This window comes from Neofelis nebulosa, chromosome 2, assembly GCF_028018385.1.
Source record: "Neofelis nebulosa isolate mNeoNeb1 chromosome 2, mNeoNeb1.pri, whole genome shotgun sequence".
Classification (NCBI taxonomy): domain Eukaryota; kingdom Metazoa; phylum Chordata; class Mammalia; order Carnivora; family Felidae; genus Neofelis; species Neofelis nebulosa.
In genome coordinates this window covers 181,443,224-181,459,418 of record NC_080783.1, presented here as the reverse complement: position 1 = coordinate 181,459,418, position 16,195 = coordinate 181,443,224, and the positions used below count along the sequence as shown (strand labels likewise).

Genomic DNA, 16,195 nt, shown 5'->3' with positions numbered 1-16,195 from the left:
TTCTAGGAGTTTTAGTTTTTTCAGGTTTCACATTTAGATCTTTAATTCATTTTGAATTAATTTTTGTGTCCAGTGGTCCAGTTTCATTCTTTTGCATGGAGCTGTCCTGTTTCCCCAATACCATTTGTTGAAGAGAGAATCTTTTCCCCATGGTATATCCTTGCCTCCTTTGTCATAGATTAATTGACCATAAAAGCATGAGTTTATTTCTGGACTCCATTCTGTTTCATTAATCTATGTGTCTGTTTTTGTGCCAGTACCATACTGTTTTGATTACTACAGCTTTTGGAACTCTTGTGCACTGTTGGTGGGAATACAAATTGCTACATCCACTGAAGGAAACAGTACAAAACAGTACAAAGTTTCCTCAGAAAGTTAAAAATTGAATTGCCATTTGATCCAGTAATTCCAACACTGGGTATTTACCCCAGCAAACCAAAACACTAATTTGAAAAGATGTATGCACCCCTATGTTTATTGCAGCATTATTTACAATAGCCAAGATATGGAAGCAACACAAGTGACCATTGATAGATGAACTGATAAAGAAGATGTGGCATATTTATTCATATTATGAAATATTATTCAGCCATAAAAAAGGATGAAATCTTGTCATTTACAACAACGTGGATGGACCTAGAGGGCATAATGCTAAGTAAAATAAGTCAGACAAAGACAAATGCCATATGATTTCACTCATTTGTGTAAGTTAAGAAACAAAACAAATGAACAAGGGTAAAAAGAGTGAAACAAAAAAATAGACTCAAATATAGGGAACAAACAGGTGGTTGCCAGAGGGAAGGTGGGTGGGTGGATGGGTGAAATACGTGAATGGGATTAAGAGTACACTTATCATGATGAGCAATGAGTAATGTATAGAATTGTTGAATCACTATATTGTACATTTGAAATGAATAGAACACTGTATGTTAATTATACTGGAATTTTAAAAAATCATTACTAAAAAAAAAAACTAAAGACAACCCAATTTAAAAATGAGTGTAAAATTTGAATAGATATTTCTCTAAAGGAGATATACTGATGGTTAATAAGCATATGAAAAGATGCTCAATATCATTAGCAAATCAAACCCAGAAGGAGATACCACTGAGACCCAGTAGTATAGCTGTAATCTAAAAGACTATATATAGTAAGTGTTGACAAGGATGTGGAGAAATTGAAATCCTCATTCACTGCCAGTGAGAATATTAAATAGTAGAGCCACCTCAGAAAACAGTGTGGAATTCCTCAAATCGTTATACAAAGTTACCATATGGTCCAGAATTCTCAGTGTATATATCAAAGAAAAATGAAAACATATTCCATAAAAATTGCACACAAATGTTCATATTAGCATTATTCATAATAGCCAAAAAAAGTGAATACAACTCAAATTTCCATTAAATGATAAATGAATAAACAAAATGTGGTATATCCATACAATAAGCATGTTTTAAATTTTGATGAAGCCCAGGTGCCTTGTTAGTGCACTGAGTAGCACATCGGTCTCTTAAATTTTGATGAAGCCCATTTTGTCAGTCTTTCCTTCTGGGTTTTCTGGGTCTTGTCTGCAAAAACTCTGCCTAATTCCAGATCATGAAGATATTCTCTATTTTTTCTTCTAATAGCTTTAACTTTTACATTTAGATCTGTTACCCAACCTATCAGTTGTTGACAGATGGGTATTTAAGCCTCCAACTACAATTGTGGATTTGTCTATTTATTCTTTCAGTTCTATCAGTTTTTACTTCACATGTTTTGCAGACCTATTGTTTAGTGCATATGTATTTAGGATTGCTATATCTTCTTGGTGGATTCATCACTCATTATATAATGTATTCCTCTGTTTCTGGTTATTTTCTTTGCTCTGAGGTATACTTTAAAAAGTAAATAGCCATTACTATTTACTTTTATAAAAAAATTTAAAAGGCTTATTTATAATTATTACAGAGTTGAAATATTGAAACTTGTTCACTGATTCATTTTGACTTACGTTAATGTCTTCACATTTATATTAAAAATTCACATACAAATGAAAATGAAAAAACTGCCAGTACCTGATTTCTGTCCCCTATTTTTCCACTTGCAGTCATATACTTAGGTACCTTTTGATGCTATTGAAAAATAAACCTAATGTTTAGAACTACCAATAACAGGAAGAAGAGAATTTTTTTAAATTTTTCTTTTAATTTTAATTTTAGTCAGTTAACATATCAATATTGGTTTTAGGAGTAGAATTCAGTGATTCGACACTTACATGCACCTAGTGCTCATCACAAGTATTCTCCTTAGCTCCCATCACCCATCTAGCCCATCTCATTAACCTTCAGTTTGTTCTCTATTGTTAAGAGTCTCTTGTGGTTTGTTTACCTTTCTTTTCTACCCACCTTCCCTTCTATTCATCTGTTTGTTTTTTTAAATTTTTTTTTCAACGTTTTTTATTTATTTTTGGGACAGAGAGAGACCGAGCATGAACGGGGGAGGGGCAGAGAGAGAGGGAGACACAGAATCGGAAACAGGCTCCAGGCTCCGAGCCATCAGCCCAGAGCCCGACGCGGGGCTCGAACTCACGGACCGGACCACGAGATCGTGACCTGGCTGAAGTCGGACGCTTAAACGACTGCGCCACCCAGGCGCCCCTCATCTGTTTTGTTTTTTAAATTCCACATGTGAGTGAAATCATGTGGTATTTGTTTTTCTCTGATTGACTTATTTTACTTAGTATAATACATTCTAACTCTGCTGCATCATTGTAAATGGAAAGATTTCATTATCTTTTTAAAAAAATATTTATTTTTGGGGCGCCTGGGTGGCGCAGTCGGTTAAGCGTCCTACTTCAGCCAGGTCACGATCTCGTGGTCCAGTCCGTGAGTTCGAGCCCCGCGTCGGGCTCTGGGCTGATGGCTTGGAGCCTGGAGCCTGTTTCCGATTCTGTGTCTCCCTCTCTCTCTGCCCCTCCCCCGTTCATGCTCTGTCTCTGTCCCAAAAATAAATAAAAAACGTTGAAAAAAAAATTTTTTTTTTTTTAAAAATATATTTATTTTTGAGAGAGAGGGTGTGAGTGGGGAGGGGCGGACAGACAGGGAGACAGAGGATCCAAAGTGGGCTCTGCATTGACAGCAGCAAGCCCAATGCAGGGCTCAAACTTACAAACCATGAGTTCTTCTTGCCATTCATCCATTGATGGACATTTGTGGGGTTTTTTAAATGTTTATTTTTGAGAGAGAGAGAGAGAGAGAACTAGCAGGGGAGGGGCAGAGGGAGATCGGGGACAGAGGATCCAAAGTGGGCTCCATGTTGACAGTAGAGAGCCTGATGCGGGCTCAAACTCATGAACTATGAGATCATGACCTGAGCTAAAGTCACACACTTAACTGACAGACACCCAGGTACCCCAGGCTCTCTTTATAGTTTGGCTATTGTTGATAATGCTGCTATAAACATTGAGGTGCATATACCCCTTTGAATCTGTATTTTTGTATCCTTTGGGTAAATACCTAATACTGCAATTGCTCGATGGTAGGGTAGTTCTATTTTTAGTTCTTTGAGGGAACTTCCACACTGTTCTCCAGAGTAGTTGCACCAGTTTGCATTCCCACCAACAGTGCAAGAGGGTTCCCCTTTCTCCACATCCTTGCCAACACCTGTTGTTTCTTGGGTTTTAAATTTAGCCATTCTGGGGCGCCTGGGTGGCGCAGTCGGTTAAGCGTCCGACTTCAGCCAGGTCACGATCTCACGGTCCGTGAGTTCGAGCCCCGCGTCAGGCTCTGAGCCATGAGGCTCAGAGCCTGGAGCCTGTTTCCGATTCTGTGTCTCCCTCTCTCTCTGCCCCTCCCCCGTTCATGCTATGTCTCTCTCTGTCCCAAAAATAAGTTAAAAAAATAAAAAATAAAATAAATAAAATAAAATAAAAAATAAATTTAGCCATTCTGACAGGTGTGAGGTGGTATCTCCTCATGGTTTTGATTTGTATTTCCCTGATGATGAGTGATGTTGAGCATCTTTTCATGTCTGTTAGCCATCTGGATGTCTTCGTTGGAACATGTCTATTCATGTCTTCTGCCCTTATCTTAACTGGGTTTAATGGTTTTGGGGATGTTGTGTTTTATAAATTCTTTATCAATTTTGGATACTAACCCTTTATTAGATATGTCATTTGCAAATATCTTCTCCCATTCCGTAAGCTGCCTTTTAGTTTTGTTAATTGTTTCCTCTGCTGTGCAGAAGCTTTTTATTTTGATGAGGTCTCAATAGTTCATGTTTGCTTTTGTTTCCCTTGCCTTTAGCAACACGTTTAATTAAGAAATTCCTCAGGCTTAGGTCAAAGAAGTTGTTGCCTGTATTCTCCTCTAGGATTTTTATGGTTTCTTTTCTCACATTTAGGGCTTTCATCCATTTTGAATTTATTTTTGTGTATGGTTTAAGAAAGTGGTCCATTTTCATTCTTTTGCATGTTGCCATCCAGTTTTCTCAACACCATTTGTTGAAAAGACTGTCTTTTTCCATTAGATACTCTTTTCTGCTTTGAATATTAGTTGACCAGAGAATTTTTTTTTAAAGATTGAAATGTTTCCCATTATGGTGGATTCTTTTTTATTTTTTTCAAAATATTTTTTACTTTTGTTATTTTAGACAAAGAGCGAGGATGGGTGGGGGAGAGGGGCAGAGGGAGAGAGAGAGAGAAAGACTCTTTTTAAAAAATTGTTTATTTTGAGAGAGAGAGAAGAAGAGCAAGAGAGGGACAGAGAGAGGGAGAAAGAGAATCTTAAACAGGTTCCACGCTCAGCACAGAGCCCTATGCAGAGCTCGATTCCACAACTCTGGGATCATGACCTGAGCCAAAATCAAGAGTCCCACACTCAACTGGCTGAGCCATTCAGGCGACCCCATCATAGTGGATTCTTTTTTTTTTTTAACGGGGGGGTTCTGTTAATTTTTCTTTTTGTTTCTTTTTCATTTATTTTTTTAATTTTATTTTTAATTTTTTAAAATTTACATCCAATTTAGTTAGCATATAGTGCAACAACGATTTCAGGAGTAGATTCCTTAATGCCCCTTACCCATTTAGCCCATCCCACCCCCACAACCCTTCCAGTAACCCTCAGTTTGTTCTCCATATTTATGAGTCTCTTCTGTTTTGTCCCCCTCCCTGTTTTTATATTATTTTTGTTTCCCTTCCCTTATGTTCATCTGTTTTTCTCTTAAAGTCTTCATAGGAGTGAAATCATATGATTTTTGTCTTTCTCTGACTGACTAATTTCACTTAGTATAATACTCTCCAGTTCCACCCACGTAGTTGTAAATGGCAAGATTTCATTCTTTTTGATTGTTGAGTAATACTCCTATATATATATATATATATATATATATATATATATATATATATATGTGGTATATATATATACCACATCTTCTTTATCCATTCATCCATCAGTAGACATTTGGGCTCTTTCCATACTTTGGCTATTGTTGATAGTGCTGCTATAAACATGGGGGTGCGTGTGTCCCTTCGAAACAGCACACCTGTATCCCATGGATAAATGCCTAGTACTGTAATTGCTGGGTCATGGGGTAGTTCTATTTTGAGTCTTTTGAGGAACCACCATACTGTTTTCCAAAGTGGCTGCACTAGCTTGCATTGCCACCAACAGTGCAAAAGAGATCCTCTTTCTCCACATCCTCGCCAACATCTGTTGTTCCCTGAGTTGTTAATGTTAGCCATTCTGACAGGTGAAGGTGGTATCTCATTGTGGTTTTGATGTGTATTTCCCTGATGATGAGTGATGTTGAGCATTTTTTCATGTGTTGGTTGGCCATCTGGATGTCTTTCTTGGTGAAGTGTCTATTCATGTCTCTTGCCCATTTCTTCACTGGATTATTTGTTTTTTGGGTGTTGAGTTTAATAAGTTCTTTATAGATTTTGGATAGTAACCCTTTATCTGATATGTCATTTGCAAATATCTTCTCCCATTCTGTCAGTTGCCTTTTAGTTTTGCTGATTGTTTCCTCTGCTGTGCAGAAGCTTTTCATTTTGATGAGGTCCCAATAGTTCATTTTTGCTTTTGTTTCCCTTGCCTCCAGAGACTTCTTGAGTAAGAAGTTGCTGCGGGAAAGATCAAAGAGGTTTTTACCTGCTTTCTCCTCGAGGATTTTGATGGCTTCCTGTCTTACATTGAGGTCTTTCATCCATTTTGAGCTTATTTTTGTGTATGGTGTAAGAAAGTGATCCAGGTTCATTCTTCTGCATGTCACTGTCCAGTTTTCCCAGCACTACTTGCTGAAGAGACTGTCTTTATTCCACTGGATATTCTTTCCTGCGTTGTCAAAGATTATTTGGCCATATGTTTGTGGGTCCATATCTGGATTCTCTATTCTGTTCCATTGATCTGAGTGTCTGTTCTTGTGCCGGTACCATACTGTCTTGATGATTACAGCTTTGTACTATAGTTTGAAGTCTGGGATTGTGATGCCTCCTGCTTTGGTTTTCTTTTTCAAGATTGCTTTGGCTATTTGGGATCTTTTCTGGTTCCACACAAAGTTTAGGATTATTTGTTCTAGCTCTGTGAAGAATGCTGGTGTTGCTTTGATAGGGATTGCATTGAATGTGTAGATTTCTTTGGGTAGTATAGACATTTTAACAATATTTGTTCTTCCTATCCAGGAGCATGGAATCTTTTTCCATTTTTTGTGTCTTCTTCAATTTCTTTCATAAGCTTTCTATAGTTTTCAGTGCATAGATTTTTCACCTTTTTGGTTAGATGTATTCCTAGGTATTTTATGGTTTTTTGTGCAACTGTAAATGGGATCGATTCCTTGATTTCTCTTTCTGTTGCTTCATTGTTGGTGTATAGGAATGCAACCGATTTCTGTGCATTAATTTTATATCCTGCAACTTTGCAGAATTCATGGATCAGTTCTAGCAGTTTTTTGGTGGAATCTTTGGGTCTTCCGTATAGAGTATCATATCTGCAAAAAGTGAAAGTTTGACCTCCTCGTGGCTGATTTGGATGCTGTTTATTTCTTTGTGTTGTCTGATTGCAGAGGCTAAGACTTCAAATATTGTGTTGAATAACAGTGGTGAGAGTGGACATCCCTGTCTTCTTCCTGACCTTAGGGGGAAAGCTCTCAGTTTTTCCCCATTGTGGATGATATTAGCATTGGCTCATTAATATATGGCTTATATGATCTCGAGGTATGCTCCTTCTATCCCTACTTTCTTGAGGGTTTTTATCAAGAAAGGATGCTGTATTTTGTCAAATGCTTTCTCTGCATCTATTGAGAGGGTCATGTGGTTCTTGTCCTTTCTTTTATTGACGTGCTGAATCACGTTAATTGTTTTGTGGATATTGAACCAGCCCTGCATCCCAGGTATAAATCCCACTTGGTCATGTGAATAATTTTTTTAATGTATTGTTGGATCTGGTTGGCTAATACCTTGTTGAGGATTTTTGCATACACGTTCATTCAGGGAAATTGGTCTATAGTTCTCCTTTTTAGTGGGGTCTCTGTCCGGTTTTGGAATCAAGGTAATGCTGGCTTCATAGAAAGAGTTTGGAAGTTTTCCTTCCATTTCTATTTTTTGGAACACCTTCAAGAGAATAGGTGTTAACTCTTCTTTAAATGTTTGGTAGAATTCCCCTGGAAAGCCATCTGGCCCTGGGCTCTTGTTTTTTGGCAGATTTTTGATTACTAATTCATTTTCCTTACTGGTTGTTGGTCTGTTCAAATTTTCTATTTCTTCCTGTGTCAGTTTTTGTAGTGTGTATGTTTCTAGGAATTTGTCCATTTCTTTCAGATTACCCATTTTATTGGCATATAATTGTTCATAGTATTCTCTTATTATTGTTTTTATTTCTGTTGTGTTGTTGTGATCTCTCCTCTTTCATTCTTGATTTTATTTTTTGGGTCCTTTCCTTTTTCTTTTTGATCAAACTCACTAGTGGTTTATCAATTTTGTTAATTCTTTCAAAGAACCAGCTTCTGGTTTTATTGATCTGTTCTACTGTGTTTTTGGTTTCGATAGCATTAATTTCTGCTCTCATCTTTATTATTTCCTGTCTTCTGCTGGTTTTGGGTTTTATTTGCTGTTCTTTTTCCAGCTCCTTAAGGCGTCAGTTTAGGTTGTGTATCTGAGATCTTTCTTCCTTCTTTAGGAAGGCCTGGATTGCTATATACTTTCCTCTTATGACCGCATTTGCTGCGTCCCAGAGGTTTTGGGTTGTGGTGTTATCATTTTCATTAGCTTCCATATACTTTTTAATGTCCTCTTTAAATGCTTGGTTAGCCCATTCATTCTTTAGTAGGATGTTCTTCAGTCTCCAAGTATTTGTTACCTTTCCAATTTTTTTCCTGTGGTTGATTTCGAGTTTCATAGTGTTGTGGTCTGAAAATATGCAGGATATGATCTTGATCTTTTTGTACTTGCTAAGAGCCGATTTGTGTCCCAGTATATGGTCTCTTCTGGAGAACGTTCCATGTGCACTGGAGAAGAATGTATATTCTGCTGCTTTAGGCTGAAATGTTCTGAATATATCTGTTAAGTCCATCTGGTCCAGTGTGTCGTTCAAAGCCATTGTTTCCTTGTTGATGTTTTGATTAGATGATCTGTCCGTTGCTGTGAATGGGGTGTTGAAGTCTCCTACTATTATGGTATTACTATTGATAAGTTTCTTTTTTTTTTTTAATTTTTTTTAAAGTTTATTTATTTTTGAGACAGAGAGAGACAGAGCATGAACGGGGGAGGGGCAGAGAGAGAGGGTGACAGAGAATCAGAAGCAGGCTCCAGGTTCTGAGCCATCAGCCCAGAGCCCGACGTGGGGCTCGAACCCACGGACCGTGAGATCGTGACCTGAGCTAAAGTCGGACGCTAAACGACTGAGCCACCCAGGTGCCCCCGATGAGTTTCTTTATGTTTGTGATTAATTGATTTATATATTTGGGTGCTGCCACAATTGGCGCATAAATGTTTACTACAATTGTTAGGTCTTCTTGGTATAGACCCCTTGATTATGATATAATGCCCTTCTGCATGTCCTGATACAGTCTTTATTTTAACGTCTAGATTGTCTGATATAAGTATGGCTACTCTGGCTTTCTTTCGTTGACCATTAGCATGATAGGTGGTTCTCCATCCCCTTACTTTCAATATGAAGGTGTCTTTAGGTCTAAAGTGGGTGTCTTGTAAACAGCATATAGATGGATCTTGTTTTCTTATCCATTCTGTTACCCTATGTCTTTTGATTGGAGCATTGAGTCCATTGACGTTTAGAGTGAGTACTGAAAGATATGAATTGATGGCCATTATGATGCTTGTCAAGTTGGAGTTTCTGGTGGTGTTCTCTGGTCCTTTCTAATCTTTGTTTCTTTTAGTATTCATTTATTTTATATATATATTTTCATCTTTTCTCCCCTCAGAGAGTCCCCCTTAAAAGTTCATGCAGGGATGGTTTAATGGTCACAAACTCCTTTAATTTTGGTTTGTCTGGGAAACTTTTAATCTCTCCTTCCATTTTTTTTTTTTTTTTTATTTTTTTTTATTTTTGGGACAGAGAGAGACAGAGCATGAACGGGGGAGGGGCAGAGAGAGAGGGAGACACAGAATCGGAAACAGGCTCCAGGCTCCGAGCCATCAGCCCAGAGCCTGACGCAGGGCTCGAACTCACGGACCGCGAGATCGCGACCTGGCTGAAGTCGGACGCTTAACCGACTGCGCCACCCAGGCGCCCCTCTCCTTCCATTTTGAATGACAGCCTTGCTGGATAAAGAATTCTTGGCTGCTTATTTTTCTGATTCAGCACATTGAATATATCCCACCACTCCTTTCTGGCCTGCCAAGTGTCTGTGGATAGTTCTGCTGCAAACCTGGTCTGTCTTCCCTTGTATGTTAGGGACTTTTTTTCCCTTGCTGTTTTCATGATTCTCTCCTTGCCTGAGTAGTTTGTGAATTTGACTATGATATGCCTTGTTGATGGTCAGTTTGTGTTGAATCTACTGGCAGTCCTCTGTGCTTCTTGGATTTTGATGTCTCTGTCTTTCCCCAGGTTAGGAAAGTTTTCTGCTATGATTTGCTCACATAACCCTTCTACCCCTATTTCTCTCTCTTCCCCCTTGGGACCCCTATGATTCTGTTGTTTTTCCTTTTTAATGAGTCACTGATTTCTCTAATTCTTAAGTCATGCTCTTTTGCCTTAATCTCCCCCTTTTTTTCTGCTTCATTATCTCTATAAGTTTGTCCTCTATCACTGATTCTCTGTTCTGCCTCATCCATCCTTGTCGCTGCTGCATCCATCTGTGATTGCAGCTCAGTTATAGCATTTTTTATTTCATTCTGACTAGTTTTTACTTCTTTTATCTCTGTAGAAAGGGATTCTAATCTATTTTCAACTCCAGCTAGTATTCTTATTATCATGCTTCTAAATTCTGGTTCAGACATCTTGCTTGTATCTGTGTTGATTAAATCCCTGGCTGTCATTTCTTTGTGCTCTTTCTTTTGGGGTGAATTCCTTCGTTTTGTCATTTTGAATGGAGAAAATGAATTAATGAAGTAGAAAAATTGAAATTAAAAAAATTAAAATTAAAAAATATTAAAATTAAAAATTAAGCACACACACACACAAATCAAATAGATGATGCTAGATCCTAGGTGTATTTTGGTCTGGGTGTTGAAAGTGGTTTGAAAGATTAGAGAAGAAATAAAGGGGGCGGGGCATGAGAAAAAAAAAGGAAATCGTTTGAGAATTTGAAATAATGAATACACTGAAGTAGACTAGTGTGAGATGATGGGGGTAAAATAGAATTTGAAAAAATATACACAAAAGTAAAGAATATAGTAAGAAAAAATTAAATAAAAATATTTTTAATAATTAAAAAGAACATGATTTTTTTCTTTTTCTGTATTAAGAAAAAAGAAAATAAACGAAAAGGAGAAAAAGATAAAAGTGGAAAAAAAAAGAAATCATTCAAAAATTTGAAAAAGTGAATACACTGTAGTAGACTAAAATAAAATGATGGAAGTAAAATAGAATTTGAAAAAATTTATATAAAAATAAAAAATAGTAATAAAAATTAAATTAAAATATTCTTAATAGAAATTGAAAGTAAAAATGAAGTTTTTATCTTTCTGCATTCAAGAAAAAGAAAAGAAACAAAAAAGAGTAAAAGAGAAAGAAAGAAAAAGGAAATTGTTTGAAAATTTGAAACGTTGAATACACTGAAGTAGACTGAAATAAAATGATGGAAGTAAAGTAGAATTTGAAAAAATTTGCACAAAAGTAAAAAATATAGTAATAAAAATTAAAGAAAAATATTTTTAGTAAAAATTTAAAATAAAAATGATTTTTTTCTCTTTCTGAATTTAAGAAAAATAGAATTGTAAAAGAGGAAAAGATAAAAAGAAAGAAAAGAAAAATCAAGAAAGAGAATTGTATAGATGAACCTGCTAACAGATTAAAGTTGGACTGAAATTGCTTCATTTTCCCCTAGAAGTCAGTCTATGTAGCTCTTTATACTCCATAAATTAAGCCGGTGGTGAGACTTGTGTTCTTGAAGAGCAAAGTTGGCCCAGTTGGGCTGGGCTCAGTGTAACAGCTCTGCTCTCCACTAGATGGTGCTGCTGGCCTACTGGGGTGGATTGTTGCAGTGCATGTAGGTGCATATGCGCATGCGCGGGAGCATTTACATGGCCTCACCCAGGTACCCAGTTTGTTCTCCAGGATCAGCAACTGCGCACCCGTCCCGTCTTCGACTCTCATCCACTCCCTGCTTTTTCACTCTCCGTGACCAGGCCCCAGGCAGTACCTCTCTCGCAAGTTTTGTCTCAGATGCGGCTGTTTTCCCTGGCCCCTTACTTCCGAAGGACTGCGGCTTTGATCCGTTCTGCAAACGGATCTCACTGAGGGTCTCACCGAGCAATGGCCGAATGAGCAATGGCCGAATGTCGGCTGCATCCAGGAACGTCCTCTGGACCCTGCTGCTGGTGGTGTCTGGAGACTATGGCTAGGTGCCAGCCCGCCCCAGAAAAAGTTCACGAGGTAGTGTAGCAGCAGCGTTTCAGGGATTATGGAAAATCACAACACACATCTGGCACCAGGCTTCACCCTCAACGAACTTGCCCCAGCACCAGAGAATGTGGCTGCCTTCTGGGGTCTGCTGGGACCAGGTGACTTCAACAGTCTCTACCAAATGTCCTTCCATCAGTGGAACCTCATTTCCCCATGTGGCCCAAGAACCTCCCGGACCCCACTCTGTTCCTGAGGATTCGCCTTTCCCACCAGAGCACCACCAGGTATCGGGCTGCAGAGTTGCAGCCTTTGTGCTCTCTTTGTTTACAGTCTTAATGGAATTTAAATCCTCTCCTTTCTCCTTTCTCATTTCTCCCTTTTTAGTTTAGTCCCTGTGGCTGTTTCCAGTTTTCTACTTTCTCGCCAGCTGCTTTTGGGGAGTGGGGGAGCATACTGGAAAAGCACCCCTCCCCAAAAGGGGTGCTTTTCCAGTATGCTCCCCCTGTCCTCCGTCTCCATCCTCTCTCCACCCTCAAAAGCGGTTCCCTACTTTTCATGGCTTCTTGCTCCCCAAATTCACCTCTCCGTGGCGCGTACCTGCTGAATTCTGTGGTTCAGGTTGTGCAGATTGTTGTGTTAATCCTCCAATCAGTGTTGTAGGTGTGTAGGATGGTTTTGTGTTGGTCCGGCTGTATTTCATGGTCTCGAGACACACAAGAAACTTCCATGCTGTTCCGCCATCTTGGCTCTTCCTCTCTATCATAGTGGATTCTTAAGCATGTTCTGCACTTATGCTATGTGCTAGCTGGATTTATTGTGGTATGATTGTTACTTGTTTGGCATGGATAGTACAAATGGTGGTTTCTTCAAAATGGCCCACCAGATAGGCGTCACTTGCCTCCTGAAATGCACCAATAGCTGCATTCTGGAAACACGTATCTGTTTTGAAGTCCTGAGCAATTTCTTGTACTAACCGCTGGAAAGGACGTTTGGTTATCAGAAGTGTTCAGTAGACTTCTGATAATGGCTAATTTCACAGAGTGCCACAGTACCAGGCCTGTAACAGGTTTCTTCACTTCTCCAGTAGAGGGCCCACTCTTGAGAGCAGCTTTTGTATCCAGTTGCTTCCTCGGTACTTTACCACTAGTGGATTTGCAGTTGGCTTTGTAGGAGTCATGGTGTAGAGACCTCCTTACTTACCCCTCTTAGGCTGGAGCTCAGCAAACTATAGGTGGCACTGGTGTGAGCAAGTCACTGTGGCCACTGTAGTGGCTGAGAACCCTACTACTTACTACTTTTAATTGATGTTTGTATGATGTCTTTTTCCCCTGTTCTTTTACTGTCAACCTGACTATATCATTATATTTGAAGTGAGTTTCTTATAGAATAGTTGGGTTGTGTTTTTAATTCACTCTGACCATTTATATCTATTAAAAAAAATTTTAATGTTTATTCATTTTTGAGAGACACAGAGACAAAGCACGAGCGTGGGAGGGGCACAGAGAGAAAGGGAGACCCAGGCAGGTTCCAGGCTCTGAGCTGTTAGCACAGAGTCCGGTATAGGGCTCAAACTCACAAACTGTGAGATCATGACCTGAGCCGAAGATGGACGTTTAACTGACTGAGCCACCCAGGTGCCTGTGACCATTTCTGTCTATTGATTTGTATTTAGACCATTTACATTTAAGGTAATTATTGATATTTTAGAGTGTAAGTTGTCGTTTTATTTTTTATTTTCTGTTTGTCCTGTTTTTTGTCTTTGTATTTTCCTTTCCTGCCTTCCTATGGATTGCTTGAATATTTTTAGAATTCCATTTTTATTTATTTATCATGCATCTCTTTGTGTAGTTTTTTTAGGGATTGTTCGAAGTATTACATCATACATACATAACTTATCACAGTCTACTGATGTCAATTTATTAGTTTGAAGGGAGTATAGAAACCATATTGTCCTTTGTTTTCCTTTACACTCCCCCCTTTATAATGTCTTAAATATTTCTTGTACATACATGTATAACCACGTCACTGTTAAACATTTTGCTTCAGTTGTCAAGCATGTTTTAGAAACCTCAAAAAAAGAAGAAAAGCTAATTAATTTTATTTTTCTTTACCGTATTTCTTCATCCTTTTTAATGCTCCAAGCTTGCTTTTTTTAGTCCCTTCCTTTCTGTTTAGAGAACTCTTTTAACCATTCTTACAGTTGGTGACAACTTCTTCGTTTTCCTGTATCTGAGGATATCTTGATTTTCCCTTCATTCCTAAAGGGTATTTTTACCAGATATATAATTCTGGGTTCAGAGTTTGTTTCTTTTAGTATTTTAAAAGTGGTGTGTCACTACTTTCTGACTCCCATGACTTTCAATGAGAAATCCATTGTCATTTGAATTGTTTTTCTCTGATAGGCAAGGTACTGTTTCTCTCCCCCTGTTTTCAAGATTTTTAATTTGTCTTTAGTTTCCAAAAGTTTAACTCTATGTTTTGGTTTAGATGTCTTTGGGTTTATCCTTTCTGTGGTTCACTCAGATTATTGAATATGTAGGTATGTGTCTTTTCCCATGTTTAAAAGGTTTTCAGCCATTATTTCTTCAAGTACTTTTTTAACCACTCCCTCTTTCTCTTCTTCTTGGATTCTGCTGACATAAACATTAGATCTTTTGTTATGATTCCACAGATTCCTAAGGCTCTGTTCTTTTTTTTTTTCTTTTTGGTCTATTTTCTCTTTGTTGTTCAGATAGAGTAATTTCTATTGTTCTATCTTGCAGTTCATTAGTTCTTTCCTCTGATCCCTCTGTTCTGCTGTTGAGCCCATCCACTGAGTTTTTATTTTGGTTATTATATTTTTCATATCTAAAATTCTCATTTAGTCCATCTTTACATTTTCTATTTTTTTGCCAAGAATTTTTATTTTTCTATGATTCAAACATGGTTTTACATTTGCTCATTTTACATTTGCTCAAAGTATTTTTTTTTATGATGGCTACTTTAAACTTTGTCGGATAGATCTAATATCTCTATCATCTCAGGTTGTAATTTAGTTTGAAATTTTCCTGGTTCCAGGTGGGGTGTATGATTTTTTATTGAAATTTTGATATTTGGGGGTTTTGTGTTATAAGACTATGGATATGATTTAAATCTCCTGTTTTAGCTAGCTTTCCCTGACATTTATATGGCAGGGGAAAGGAAATGCCCACCACCTCATCACTGACAAGTTGGGGTAGAAGTCAGGGTACAAGTCCAGATTTCCAGTTTGGACTCTGTTTACATGCAAGGTGGGGGCTATTCATTACTGCTGTGCAGGAATGGAATTTCTGACTCCCCACTAGTGCTTCAAATGATACCATTCTGCCTGGGAAAGACAGGAGTGCCTCATTTATGCCCATTATTGCTGGGCAGTGGTGAATATCCTAGCTCTCCACTAGACCTCCTCTGACCAACCTCCCCCTCCCCCCATTTTCCTTCTTTTTAAAAATAATGTATTTAATTTTAAGGTTATGTAATTTAATTTTTTAAATGGATATCTGTAACAATTGGCTCAAAAAATTCTTGAAAATTTAACAATCAACTCTTATGAGCCAGCAGAAGCTAGCTCCAGCACAACTCAGTAAAAACGCACATAACCTTTGATACAACAACTCTACTGCTAGGAATCTACCCTAAGGAATTCTAAATTTATCTTAAATTCATCTGTGCAACTGTTTGCTGGGCATGTCTTATACCCATGTATGTCTAATAAGACATCTCAAATTTATTATGTTCAGAATTAAACCTTTAATTTTTATTCTATTAAAACTTTTTTCTCCTGTGTTTCCCATCTCAGTATGTGGCTACCATCACCCAAATGCTCAAGTTAATCAGTCTTGACTCTTCTCTTTCTTTTATACCATCTAAACTATTTGCAAATCCTGCTGACTGCATCATCAAAATATGTTATGAATCTGATGAATTCTTACCTTGTTTGTCATTGAGCCTCATTGGTTCTAAGTAACCAGTTTCTGAAGTAATCACTGTGGCTTTGTCTGGCCAAACCTAAGTTTACCTATCTCTGAGAGTATTGAGCCAGTCCCACCTAAGCACTTGCATAAATGGATTCTGGCAAAAAAGACAATTTTGGTTCTAATGTTGCAACATGGTCATTTAGTTGCTTATGTTCTCTGTTATAAACATCACATAATTCTATATATATATAGTAGATTAAG

The 16,195-nt window shown here is 37.9% G+C and overlaps 1 pseudogene; it reads right to left on the bottom strand.

Moving 5' to 3' along the window:
* Positions 1–12,810: 12,810 nt before the first annotated feature.
* LOC131491197 (histone H3.3A-like) lies at positions 12,811–14,255 on the bottom strand (annotated as a pseudogene).
* Positions 14,256–16,195: the final 1,940 nt, after the last annotated feature.